The sequence below is a fragment of the Theropithecus gelada genome, chromosome 12, assembly GCF_003255815.1.
Source record: "Theropithecus gelada isolate Dixy chromosome 12, Tgel_1.0, whole genome shotgun sequence".
Classification (NCBI taxonomy): Eukaryota; Metazoa; Chordata; class Mammalia; order Primates; family Cercopithecidae; genus Theropithecus; species Theropithecus gelada.
In genome coordinates this window covers 42207798-42222866 of record NC_037680.1, presented here as the reverse complement: position 1 = coordinate 42222866, position 15069 = coordinate 42207798, and the positions used below count along the sequence as shown (strand labels likewise).

General features: G+C 36.2%; 1 protein-coding gene across 1 annotated transcript in view; it reads left to right on the top strand.

Annotated features, from left to right (window-relative positions):
* GALNT3 (polypeptide N-acetylgalactosaminyltransferase 3) overlaps positions 1–15069 on the top strand; it is a 98969-nt gene that overhangs the window by 35356 nt on the left and 48544 nt on the right. The window lies entirely within an intron of this gene.

The following is a 15069-nucleotide window of genomic DNA, read 5'->3' as shown; positions in this document are numbered from 1 at the left end:
AAGAAGGGAAGATTTTATTCACAAAATGAATTAATCAGCATGTAGTGGTATGTGTACTATGTGCCAGCATGACTTGGGGAGAAAAAGAGATCTTGTCCAAACTTCAGCTCCACTGCTTATGCCCTGGGTGGCCTTGAATGAATTACTTAGCCTCTAAATGTTCACAGTTTTCTAACACTTAAGATGAGGCTAATAACTACCTAGCAGCGTTGTTGTGAAGATTAAAGTATGTTATACCATTATTACATAATAGGCACCAGATAAAAGGTTTCTATTATAGATTATATAACATTTTAGTTCAATTTGATCTGTATTCACCACTTCTTATTTCAGTTTAAATGCATTAAAAGCTGAGACCATTTTCTGTTGTTTTTTTTCAGTGTCTACAATTTTGCGGGGCATAGGAAGGTTTAATACGTATTCTAATACATGGAGCAAAAATTGACTTCTGGGAATATTCTATATTATTTTTAACATAGAAATAAATAATGGTCTAAACGTTTATGTTCCCCCAAATTTATATGTTGAAGCCCTAACCTCTAGTGTGATGGTATTTGAATGTGGAACCTTTGCGGGGGGTGCTCAGGTTTAGATCAGGACATGAGGATGAAGTCCCCATGATGGGATTAGTGTCCTTATAAGAGAAGAGAGGCCAGAGAACTCTCTCTCCACCATGCAAGGACACTAAGAGGAGATCATTTAAACCACCTAGTTCATCATATTTTGCTATAGTAGCCTAAGATGAGCATGAATATGTATATTTATCATCTCTCTCTAGTTTTGTGCTCAAATAGCACCCCTCATATTAAAAAAATTGAGTGAAATTTGGGGATACTGCCTTAGTGTATAGAATTTGTAGTGTCGAATATTTTTCTTAAGGTCTGAGTTCTATATACAAAGAAGAGAACAGGCACAATCCCAGCCTTTAAGAATTTTACAGTCAAATGAACTAGGGCATTTAGGCAGATCCTTTCTGTCCCCTACCAAATATTCATTCCTCTGTGTCCTTTGCTACTAGAATTTAAGATTTTGTTTGAATTGTCAATATGCCTTTTCCTAGGCAATGTCTCACAATGGTGCCAAAAATGAAAATCTTGTTTTCTGCTTTTCTACTCTTTGAAATTTGTGGCCTTGAGATGTAAGGAGGAGTCGCTAAGAGAGCTTCTGGGAAAGCTTTTGCTTTTCTGACAAAAGAGACAAAGATAGAGCTGGCAGCCCCTCCCTCCAACCTGCCCTCGCTCGAGCACTCAAGTATTAGTGGGCAATAGCAGCCATTTTGTGACCCTGATATTACACCTACCAGGAAGGAAACCCAACATGTTGAAGATAGTGAACAGAAATATAAAAAGACAAGACAGTTATTGATTATATTGTTGAATAGCTGAAAGAAAGGCAGCAACCACCTACTTCTTGACTTGTTACATGAGAAAATAAACCTATATTTAAGTCACTATGTTATATATTTAAAATCATAACCAAATACATTTTCAATAAATACCAGATAAAAGGAAAATGTATAGCAGAATTTCTGCTGCTGTGAATTCAGGACAAGTAAACAATAGGGCGAAATATCATTTGCATGGAACTAATGAAAAAGGGGAACATTTTTCTGAGATGCTTTTTCTTTTGTTGTTGTTTGCTTGTTTTTGAGATGCAGCCTCACTGTGCCACCCAGTTTAGAGTGCAGTGGTGCCATCTTGGTTCACTGCAGTCTCCACCTCTCAGGTTCAAGCAATTCTCCTGCCTCAGCCTCCAAAGTAGCTGGGATTACAGGCATGCACTACCATGCTTGTCTAATTTTTGTATTTTTAGTGGAGACAGGGTTTCACTATGTTGGCCAGGCTGGTCTAGAACTCCTGACCTCAAGTGATGGTGCTTGCCTCCTCCTCCCAAAGTGCTGGGATTACAGGAATGAGCCACCGCACCAGCCCTGAGAAGCTTTTTATATTATAAAGACCCCATTTATGTGAGCAAATATAATCTTCACCGTGCTAAGAAATGATAAGTAGAGAACAGCTGTCAGTGGTATTTTATTTAAAAAAAAATTGATTTTCAATATTTAGAATATTCTTAAAGTAGATATATTAGGGAACATAAAACTTTATATTTTAATCTTAAAAGGAGAAGAAAAAATATGTATAATACATACATTTCAAAACATAAATAGGGAATGCTAGATGGATATGGCTATCTGATGATGAAAGAAAGTTATTTTAGGGAAACTTTTTATAGTAAATATTAGTTATGTGATGTTGGCAATTAACACAGTTTTTACCAGCTGTCGCCACATTTGTCAATATCATGTGATGCAATGCTTAAAGGAAACTAAGCATCAATATATTATATTTAAATTTTTTTAAAATTTGGCTGTAGTCTGATTTCTTATTTCTAACTAGTCACCCCCTTACCCTCATATCAGTTTATGTCCCCATGTGAATTTGATTGTTTTGGAGTGCTTACCTTACTGCTAATTTCTACTGGGACATTATTTACCTCAGGATTAATTCAGTAATCTTCCATACTTTTTTAGTTTCATACATCTCTGAGTTTTATGTTTCTGTGAAAAACCTTTAATACAAGCAGGTCTTACCTACAATTTTTTTTTTTAATGCAAGTGTTTGATTATAGTTGGGCAGTTTGTATACCTTTCTTGTTGACTTCTTTTAAAATTGGCCTTCCTATATTCATAATACTTCTTTGGTCATTACAAAGTTTTCCAACTCAACACTTTGTGACTTGCTATGCTCAGAGGGATCAGAGCCAAGTACAGATGTACCAAAGACATTTCTTTAACATGTTTATCTAGTTACAGTAGCAGTTTAGATTGTGCAACTAACTGATGTTTAGAGTTGCATAGTATAGTAAGCACATCACCTTATTAGAGTTGCATAGTATAGTAAGCACATCACCTTATTAGAGTTGCATAGTATAGTAAGCACATAGCTTCTACATCAGCTGGCATGAGCTGAATCCTCACTTTGCTGCTCACTAGCTTTGTTGCATTGGTTAATGCACACAAATCTTCTAAAACTCAGTCTCCTCATCTGCAACATGATAGTAATATTACCTACCTGAAAAAACTTTTGTACAAAATAGAGTACGTAAAGTTATTGGTACATATAATATCATTAATATTCCATTGATATTTTTATTATTATTTGATGTATGATTTTTGATTTTTTTAAGGGTGGATGCTTGCTTTGTGATATTGGATTGAAGATTAGAAAAGCATCTCTGTGCTGAGTATTTCTCCACCAACAAAGCAATAACAATAGCCAAATAATTTAGGGCCCAATGTATTTTGCTTAGAAAATTTTTGCAGTTCTCTATTTAATTTGCAATATAAACCTATGATGTTTCTTATCATAGTACTTAGTGTCCAATAATTTCTCATTATTAATATCAATGATTGCTCATACATACACTGGATTACTCATTTAGTACTGATAAAGCATATTAGTGAGTGCACTACACCACTGAAATGAACACATAATGAAGTACCTAAACCACTTTATCTTAACTGCAAGATAGAGTCTTACAGATTTCTGGTTCTCATCGAAGAGACTATCAGGGGCCCACACATTAAAAACAGCAGAGTGCAAGAGCTGGGAGGGTACCAGTCTACGAACATTTTAAAATAATATTACCATTTGCTTGATTCTAATTTAATTAATTTGGAATTCTTATAACATTGGGAAATTTTGAAAAGTAGGATATTTACACAAAGAGAGTATAAAAGAAATAATTTTTTGGAATTGCGCAATGCATTTCTTTTAAGAGATATCACATTCTAATAGGCCTTCACTGATTAAATTTATTAGATATAAATTTATCTCATTTATTAGATATATATGAGAAGCATGTGCTTCTGGTAGTATTGTACCCAGAGGATTTTAGTTAAGTCAAGTCTGTACTTTTACAGCATTTGAAATATACTTAGTTGGGCAATTAATGGATCCTCTTCAACTTAAAGTAGATGATTGTTATAAGAGAAAAAATGTACAAAAAGAGTTACAGAGTAGACAAAAATAAATTCTTTTCCAGTGTTCCAATTCTGATGATTTTTAGGAGTTATAGCTGAGGAAGTATCCTCCATCCCTAAAATTGGTTTCCTGCATAACACATTATTTTGAATGTTACCAGTTAGCCCTTGGGCTTCTTTAAAAGACCGAATAGTAAGATTGAAAATAAAGTGAATGCATATTTTGGTCCTATAAATGAAGACATCAGAAGTGTAACAGAAGGCAAATGAAAGATAAATACATTTGTTTTTCCATCTGTTAAGATACAAGTGGCAGGGCGCGGTGGCTCACGCCTGTAATCTCAGCACTTTGGGAGGCCGAGAAGGGCGGATCACGAGGTCAGGAGATTGAGACCATCCTGGCTAACATGGTGAAACCCCGTCTCTACTAAAAATACAAAAAACTTAGCCGGGCGTGGTGGTGGGCGCCTGTAGTCCCAGCTACTCAGGAGGCTGAGGCAGGAGAATGGCGTGAACCGGGGAGGGTGAGCGGAGATCACGCCACTACACTCCAGCCTGGGCGACAGAGCGAGACTGTCTCAAAAAAAAAAAAAAAAAAAAAGAAGATACAACTAAAACATTCTTCCCATTTTTTCCTTAATATTTTGTTTCCTGGCAACAAATGACAAAAATTCCCAATCAACCACATCTTTCAAAATTCTAGGTTTTCTGAAATGCCAGCACTAACATTATTATTTAGATTTTTAGTATATAAAATCATTTTCAGAAAAGGTGAGTGCACTACATTAAAATGATATATTGTGTATGTGTGTGTGCCTGTGTGTGTGTGAGAAAGAGAGATAAATTAATAACGAAGCATGCCATTAAAACCATAAGTGTGTTATATAAGCACCTTGGAAAATAATTGGCATTATCTGGTAAATTTGCTACTACCCAGCAATTTTACTCTTAGTTATTTTTCCAAAAGAAGCTCTTTCACATGCTCTTTAACCAGAAGGAGAGTATAAAAATGTTCTTAGCAGCACTATTTGTAATCTCTCTCACACATACACATGCAGCTGGAGATTTTTCAAATGTTCATCAAGAGCAGAATGGATTAACGTAATACAGTGTGAAGGTTAATTAATTACAGCTACATGCAACAACATGTACAAATCTCATGTATCCAATTTTGGGCAAAAAAAATCAGGTAGCAAAATAATATCTATACACTTCATTAATATACAAAGCTGTAAAAAGTGTGAAATTAACCAGTATTTTGTTTAGGCATATGCAGTGAACCTCTAAAGAAAAACAAGGAAGTGATTGAAAAAATTCAGAATTAGGAGGGGACAGGATCTGAGAGGGTTCCATGATAGATACAAAAATATTTTTCTTTAAGTAAGTAGTAGGTACATAGTTGTTTATTGTATTATGATTCCTTATGCATTGCATGTATTTAGTAAGTGTTCCTTTGAAACTACTCAATATTTTGTAAAAGTATAAAACAAAGGGTGCTAATATTTATTGCCATTATTCTATCTAAGCAAAATATTTTAAAAGTAATATAATCCTTCAGTCCTTCATAACTCATCCACTTGTGTGTGGTCTGGAACATTATTTCATGATTTTGTGGCAGTGTTTAATTGCTGTTTTAAAAAAAAAGATAAGATGGCAAAACGGGTAATACCAGTTCATCGTGGTTTGTGAGGCTGCAAAAAGTCAAATTCCATAAAGCAAATTGACAGGCTGTCTCAGGTCTATTGTGCTTCACAATATGTAGAAAGGAAAAGTTACTGTGGAATAATGGTTATAATCGAGATATTATAAAATATTTTTATTTATGAGTATTCTCTTCTTATTTTGGTCGACCTTTTCATGAAATAATTTCATATACATTTGGAATGACTCTTTAAATGCCTCTGAAATTCCACATATCTAGGGCTTTGTATGTATTTCAATAAAATTAAATGATAAAACTTACAGTTCTAGTTTTGATGTTAAATTCATTGTATCTTCTCATTTCACATTTTTGCTTCTGTCAAGAAATTGCTTTAGTTAAGAATTATTGGTCCAAAAGTCTTTCACTCTCAACTAAAGTTTATGGAGAGACCTAAAGGAGAGACCCTTATTTTTACATCAGGATATCAATTTGGAAGAATTTTATTTATTTTTTTCTAGTTATAATTTAATGGACCAAATTATACTATTAAATATTATAAAGTATTACTTTGGATCATTTTATGTTTTAAAAATAACACATACAGCTGGGTTTGATAAGCTCAAGCATGTAATTCCAGCACTTTGGGAGGCCAAGGCCAGCAGATTGCTTGAGGTCAGGAGTTTGAGACCAGCTTGGGCAACATTTAGTAGAAACACTGTCTGTATTAAAAATACAAAAATTAACTGGGCATGGTGGCCACTTAGGAGGCAGGAGAATTGCTTGAACCCAGAAGGCAGAGGTTGCTATGAGCCAAGATCACACCACTGCACTCCAGCCTGGGCAACAGAGTGAGACTCTATCTCAAAATTACTAACTAACTAACTAAATAAATAAAAATAAAAATACCACATACCAAGTTATTATACAATTATACCAAAATTGTTACAATCAATTTTTTAAAGAAACCTCATTATACTTAAAGTTATACAGTACCCAAATGAACAATGTTCTTATTCTTAAATAAAGCATTGTGTCAACCCAATTTTGTACTCCCTTTTCCCTCTGAGTTATCTAGAGTTTCCTGTGTTCCTCAATGTTTTGATTATAGAATTAAGTGTGTTTGCTTTTTGGTATGACCCTGTTTCATAGCATCTTATATTTGAAGGAATCTCTATGTGAAGTGAAATTAACAATTTTGGCTTTATTACATTTGAAAATGTTGTAAAATTTATACATGAAAACAAAGCCTTCTATTGCTTAATATTTCCACATATTACTCCTGTATGAATGGAACAAAAACTGGGAAAGTAGAAATTGTTTATGAATGCCAAAGGGCAAGCTAATGATGACAAATTATTTACCCTTGGATTCCAGGTAAAATTATTTTACAACTTCTATGATATAGTTTATAGAGCATGGGTTTTGAGTCTGGCAGACCTGCTTTTACATTTCAGCTCTTTAGCTATACATCTTTGAGTTTGTCACTGAGGTCTTCTCACCTGTTACGTAGGGTTTTCTGGAGACTGAATGAGATAATGTAGGAATAATTCCTGGCACAGAGTTAATACTCAGTAAATGAACTCCCAGCTCCCACATCCCAGCTCAAAGTGGGGAGTAAGATTTTTCTCAGTGTAAGAATGTCAGGCCATTGCAAAGGACAACAAGCTACTTCCTTATCATCCAAAGCACTTTCCAGTGTTTTATGTGCAATAAATCACAGACCTCTGGAACCCTGCCCTGTTGTCTCCTCCCACACACTTCATAGATGTTTTCCTATGCACCTCTTGTATCCTTGGGGCTTAGGGCAAGGGAGAGAAATAGTTGTCTCAGGGAATAGAAAAACTTACAATAAAGGAAGGAGATGAAAATTAACAAGCATCATCATCATCATCAGAAAAAGATTTTATAATACATAAGTTGTGAATAACATGCTTCCTACGTGCAATGGCAAAATAATAGAAAAATGATAGAAAAATGCTATCATGCAGTTTTCTAAGGTAAAAGACCAAGGGAAAATCTACTGAGGCAGAACATTCAGCAGGCATTTCCTTTTTATCGATTTTCTGTGATAATTATCACTATGGAAGGCTTTATAGTGCGTGCCAGTTTCTGAAGACAGAACCAGGTATATAAGAAACTTAATCTAACATTATTTTCCTATGTCTATGCCTAAGGTTATTTTTTTCTCTTAAATCTCTATTACACCATGTGACAATAGCTAAATCTCAGTAAAATTGGGGACTTCTCCTGTTTCACTAGAGATGCAGCTAACTCCATGGATCCTATCTAGCATAAGATATATAGGATGGGAGTGGTAGGATGCATTTGTATAAGAAAATTAGGCCATCGCAGGTATCAGGCTTTCATGCTCTGACACTACACCCTGGTCCCAATGTCAGCAGCTGAAGACAATGGGCCTTTCGATTATGGTTTATTTGTGTTTTGTATTATTACACAAGGCTTAAGTTTTACCAGTTCTTTGTGTTTCATCTAATATAAGGACTTTTTAAAAATAAAGGACCAGATAGTAAATGTTTTAGGCTTTGTGTACCATATGATCTCTGTCACAACTACCTAACTCTGCTATTGTAGTGTCAAAGCAGTCATAGGCAACAGGTAATGTATGGGTTTGCCTCTCTTCCAATAAAAACTAATTTACAAAAACATGTGGATCTAAACCATTCTCATCTGCACTGAAAAACCACTTTTGGGCTCTCTGCATCTTCCTGGGACATATGAGGGCTGTGGGACTGCCTAAGGCCTGTCTGCCTCAGGATCCTCTTTAGAAATGTTTTCTGTTCTTACTTAACATTGGGCAAGGAATAACTCTGGGGTCTTACCAATCTCCATCGTAGGGGCTATGAGCCTAGCTTCACTTTCATTGGTGAGCCCTCTCACCAGTCTGGTTTCAAAGGTCAAGATGCATTACTAAACATCTTACTCTATCTAAATGGCAGTCCATGAGGTTGTGCAATATGGTATTCTAGCATGGTGAGAGGCTACAGGGCTTTTTCTCAGGTGCATTGTCAATATCCACCTCTGACCCACCATCTTACCCCCGACTCTCTTCTTTCTCCAGTCTGCACCAATATAATCAAGATTTGAGGTGGAAATAGAAAACTGGCTCAGACTGAGAACATATTCTTCAAAATATATGTTTTTTTGGCATGGTTTTGTACAGAGTCCTTCAACGCTTAGACTTCTAAATTCCAATACATTCAAGCTTTTGCATCTCAAAAGCTTTATCTGTATGAACAGGAAGAGTACAAAGGATGTACAAATGCAAAAAGAAAGTGCTTATGTTCATGTTAAGAGACCGAACTTAGGTGAAACAGTTAAAACACTCTCTCAAAACTTACTGGCTTAAGACAACAACAATTTAATATTTCTCATGATTCTGTGGGTTGACCAGGTGATTCTTCTGCTGGTATTTGCCTGGGGTCCATCACCAGGTTGCATTGAGCTGGCAGGTGGCTGGGGGCTGTGCTCAGTGAGAGCATCTGGGAAGCTGAGCCTCTCACTCCACATGGCCTTTCACCCCAGACTTCATGGTGTGGTGATCTCAGGGCAACATTCCAAGGGAGTGAAAGCAGAAAGTGAAAAATCTCTTTTAAGACTTAGACCTGAAAGTCATGCAACATGACTTTCACCATATTTGATTGGTCAAATAAAGTTGCACAGCTACTCTAGATTAAAAGGTGAAGAAACGGACTTTACCCTTGATAAGAAGAGCAGCAAGACACGTTCCAAAATAACATGCCTATTGGAGAGGGAGAAATTCATAGCCGTGTTTTACAATTCAATACCAACTTTCTGTGAATCAAATACATAATGGATCTTCATGAAGGCTATGATTTTTATGAGAAAGTTCAGGTAATTATGCCAAATCTGTACAGAGTTTGCAGTGGGAAGAGAAGGAGAGACAAAGAAATTGGATGTTGCTCCTGGTTTAGCTTCTGTGCTCCCTGTACATTCTTCTCAGGAGTGAAGTTACTTCCTTAAATCTTGGGGGGAATGTATCCCCAAAGATTCTCCTTGGGTGTTCAGAAGATGTCCCACATGGGTGACTTTTTCTTTGCCTTCTACTCTTCCCCTGTCCACCTTTAAAAAAACCATTTTCTAAGCCCTTTAAACCTTTCCATACTACAATATCCCCATCCTCACTCCCTTTTTATATGTTATACACTAACTCTTCCAATAGAAACAAACTTCCTTCTCTTGCAGTGACTTGACTTTTTTGTATGCAACCCCAAATGTCAGCTGCCTGTCAGGGACTCCTGTCCTTGAAGTTTTGCAGAGGGGAGAAAGGGAATGTGATCTCAGGGTCTGTTGACTTACTTGGGAATGGAGAATTGGCACATTCTGATTTTGTGATTAGATGTAGGAAAGGACTATGGTGATGGGATTCTACCTTGGGCAGCAAATGCCTTTTCTTCTGGTAAATAAAAAGTAAAATATGTAAGTATACAGAAAAAGTATAATTTCCTTCAAAATTCCCCTTCTAATATGCATAAAAATTATTTCTCTTTTGAATTTAATAACAATAATGCTATTTCTTTTGACCTGTTACTTCAAACCTAACATGCTAAAACAGCATCCTCATCCTCTATGGCTTGAATTCCTTAACAAATTATTATAATTTACCTGGCAACAAATTACATTAAACCCAGGTAGCATCTCTCTGCAACTCTCCCTTTGTGTTACTGGAATCAAGAGAGAGGTGAGGGCCAAGGGAGGAAGGAAATTTACTTTATGCCAATGCATTGCAATTACAAAATATCAAGGTGATTTGAACTGATCCAGGAGGCTTGTATTAGTCTTGTTCTTATGCTGCTAATAAAGACATACCCAAGACTGGCTAACTTATAAAGGAAAGAGGTTTGACTCACAGTTCCACATGCCTGGGGAGGCCTCACAATCATGGCAGAAGGCAAATGAGCAAAGTCACATCTTACATGGTGGCAGGTCAGACGAGCTTGTGCAGGGGAACTCCCATTTATAAAACCATCAGATCTCATGAGACTTACTCACTACCACAAGAGCAGTATGAGGGAAAGCACCCCAATGATTCAGTTATCTCCACCTGGTCCAGTCTCTGAGATGTGGGGACTATTATAATTCAAGGTGAGATTTGGATGGGGACACAGCCAAACCATGTCAAGGCTCCATGGGAGACTAGGGTCTTCAGTTGGGCTGGAGGGGATTTGGAAAGGGGGAAGACAATCATATTAGAAGATACAAAGATTTTCACAGGTGGGAAACTGACTGTGGTATGATCAGAGGAAAATAAGAGATCTGAGTTTTTAAAAATAAGTGGGGTATTCTATTTCCTTATTTCTAAAATTATAAGGTTTTCATTGAAAAGAACATTCTGTATGAAGGTCTGGTAGCTAGAATTAATATTCTTATTATTTTTCATACCAATAGAAAATGGTAAATTGTTAATATGTATTCTACCTCTTGTTTTTGTGATATGATGCCTCTAATAATATTGTCATGGTTTAGGATCTGGATAATTGACACAAAGTGGCTTAATAAAAGTCAGGGCTGGGCATGGTGACTCCTGCCTATAAGCCCAGCACTACAGGAGGCTGAAGAGGGATGACTGCTTGAGTCTAGGAGTTCAAGAACAGCCTGGGCAACACAGTAAGACCTCATCTCTCCAAAAAAAAAAAAAAAAAAAGCCAGACATGAGGTAACATGCCTGTAGTCCCAGCTATTCAGGAGGCTGAGGTGGGAGGATCACTTGAGCCTGGGAGGTTGAGGATGCAGTGAGCCATGATTACACCACTGTGATCCAGCCTGGGCAACAGAAGAAGACCCTGTCTCAAAAGACAAAAATATCCCTGGCCTGGTGGCTCATGCGTGTAATCCCAGCACTTTGGGAGGCCAAAACAGGAGGATTGCTTGAGTTCAGGAGTTCAATTGCAGCCTGGGCAACACAGTGAGACCCCATCTCTGTATAAAACAAAAACAAGGCCGGGCGCGGTGGCTCAAGCCTGTAATCCCAGCACTTTGGGAGGCTGAGACGGGCAGATCACGAGGTCAGGAGATCGAGACCATCCTGGCTAACATGGTGAAACCCCGTCTCTACTAAAAAATACAAAAAACTAGCCGGGCGAGGTGGCGGGCGCCTGTAGTCCCAGCTACTCGGGAGGCTGAGGCAGGAGAATGGCGTGAACCCAGGAGGCGGAGCTTGCAGTGAGCTGAGATCCAGCCACCGCACTCCAGCCTGGGCAAGAGAGCCAGACTCCGCCTCAAAAAAAAAAAAACAAAAAAACAAAAACAAAAACAAAATAAAAGTCAATTACAAGAAAATCATCATAAATGTTTCAACAGATGAAGCATATGACCATTATAGCACTGCTTGCAATAGCAAAATTTGGGAGCAATCTTCATTGTCCAACAGTAAGTGACAGATTAAATAAATCCTTACAAAGGGATATCAGGCAGTCATTAAAATAACACTGTAAAATAAATTTGTTGACATTTAATTATATGTTAAGTAGAAAACTTTGGCTACAAAACAAGTCCCCAGAATGATCTATTCTGGTTTATTCTACAAACCTGTCTCTGTATCCCTCTATGTTCCCCATTCCATGCCGCACCTCTGGCTAATTTTTTCAATAAAAAAAATCTGGAAAGATACATGATAGAAAGGGTCTGAGAGCACTGATTCATCTCAGTATAAGGAATTCTGAGTATTTCAAAGCTAATTTCTTTGCATTATGTGTATTTTCTGATTTTTCTGTAAAGAATATTAATTTCTTTTCAATTTAAAGAAGCATGTTACAGAAAAAGAGAAATCAATTTAGGAAAGGAGTCAGTGAGGGATACCCGAGTACATCACTGAGGTCAACATCATGCAAGACTATCACCATGGTTTCCCACAAAATATTCTTTCTTGCCACTGTCAGAATTTAGAGCCAGTTAGATTGAATATTATTCTGACTCAGCATGACATTTCTTTTTGCTCTTAGGCTAATGCTTAAAAGCTTGAAACAATGCACTCTATTCAATACATTTCATCAAATATTTACTGAGTGCCTACTATGTGCCAAGTACTAAGAATACAAGATTAGCAAGACATAGTTTTGTTGTAATCTAAGTCAACCCCTCATAATATGTGTACCACTTTGAAAATCTGAGATGATTGTTCTGAGATTCTTCAGGGGGAAGGATCATAGAAAACAATGTCCAAAAAAGTTCATACTAAAATAACCTATTTATATTTTCACTGTTTTAACTCTTGCAATATTTTAAACACAATGTAGAATTATGTTGCATCATTATTTTAAAAATACCCACATATTTGTGGCTCTTCACTGTGATACTACCTCTACTCTCTGCTTGAAACAGTAACATTTCTATGCTTATTACTGCTTTGAGAAGAAATTATTCCAATCTGTTCAGTCTTCGAGCAAAATCTCTCAGTCTGACTTTGAGATCCTCTCTAAAAACTCTAGTTCCCTCATGAGGCAAAACTCTTTCTACAGTATGTTTCAAAGCAAAGTTGTGTAACCAACAATTAAACAATTAACAAACTGAAATAGTTTAAAGTTGGGCTTAGTAACTTTACACATTTACTTATTACATTATATATTACAACTATTATTTATGAATTAAAATTTTGATCTCAGTTAAATAATTTCAGTTTCTTCATCTTTGTTGTCCCATTAATTATTATTGCTATATCCAGAAGGTTTTATTTATTTGTTTATTTATTTGCCCAATTCTCTTGGCATGGAGTTTATTTGAATCAGAATGTAAAGAAGCCTGGAGATCATCTTCTACCACTATTTTGTTTTGTGGAAGAGAATATTGAAGCCAGACATAAAGTAACTTGTAGGAGTGTAAATTGTTTTGCATAGTATCTTTTGAAATGTAGATACGTGAAAGCTGGTATCTATTGTTCTTAGAATTTTGTAATTCAGATTACCAGTCTAGTGTTCTCACCCCGCCTTGGATTATTTCTCCTTACTGTTGGGTAAAACCATTCTTTAGACCTGTAAATTGCTCAAGACACTAGGTATATTTTTTTATGGTACTTGATGGGTCAATTTATTCATTTAACACATATTTATTAAGTACCTACTAAGTGCCAGGTGCTGATGATCTTGGCATTAAATGTTAACAGAAAGTATTAAGGAGTAAGTATTGTTTCAAATCCATACAAATGACCATTTTGTGGCTAGTCGTGTGTGTGTGTGTGTGTGTGTGTGTGTGTGTGTGTGTAATAAGTGTGTGTGTGTGTGAGAGAGATAGAGAATGTTTGTTTCCTTCCTGTGTAAAATCTGCCCAATTTTCTATCTTAACTGTCATTATATGTCAAACATATGCTATTAAAATTAGCTTATTTCTGAGAAGCATGTCTACATTAAGGTTCCTGGGTTTTATTTTATGATGAAATGCTAACTTCTGTTTATGAAATAAATTATTTATTTCATAATTTTGAATAGGATGGTACTTTCAAAAACCTGCCTCTGATTAGATTTGGGGCATTAAACATTTCAATATGATAATTTTTTTTCTTGGGCCTGTGGCATCATTTTATTGTGACAGAAAAATTTTTATTAATAATAAGGCTTTGCTTTCAGAATGCTATGAAATAGTACAAGTAATGTTGTGTAAAATAGTACAGATGCAGCATCCCTAATCCACAGATCCAAAATCTGAAATGTTTCAAAATTCAAAACTTTTTGAGCACCAACATGACACCACAAGTTGAAAATTCCACACATAAGTATTTTACACAAACTTTGTTTCGTGCATCAAACTATTTACAATGTTTTATAAAATTACCTTAAGGCTATGTGTATAAGGTGTATATGAAACATAAATGAATTTTGTGTTTAGACTTGGGTCTCATCCCCAAGATCTCTCTCTCTCTCTCTCTCTCTATATATATATATATATGTATATATATGTGACACTCAACATGCACAAGTAATGCCACACTCAGAAAAACTGCTTCCTTCTTTAAATTGTTCGTCTCCATTGTAAAACTGACAGTCAAATTTTAGTAACTCCTGATCATTTTTATGTTTCTTCTGTTCTTTTTATACTCCTCATCCAGCATTTTGGTCCTGTTTGTTGGCTCTCTCTTTTTATAGGTCTGCCCTATCTTCTCTTTTCAGTTGTTATTTGACGTTACTAGTCTTGCTGTCAATGCGTCTCAGTCTTTGGATTCCAGATTGCTATTTTATATCCATCTGCTCTGTCCTGATTGTCAGTGAAAAGTGTTGCTCTTCGTTTGGTGGGACATCAAAACTCTCACAATCTTTGACTCCTGCTTCATTCAGAGATGGGTGGTGTGTGAAAAAGGATACAGGTTTCTTGGTTATACATTTAGGATACCTTACAAATTTTCCCAAGACTGACATTAACCACCAGTTAGGGGTAAACGACAAAGTGGCACGAAGAAGAAGAAGAAGGAGAAGGAGAA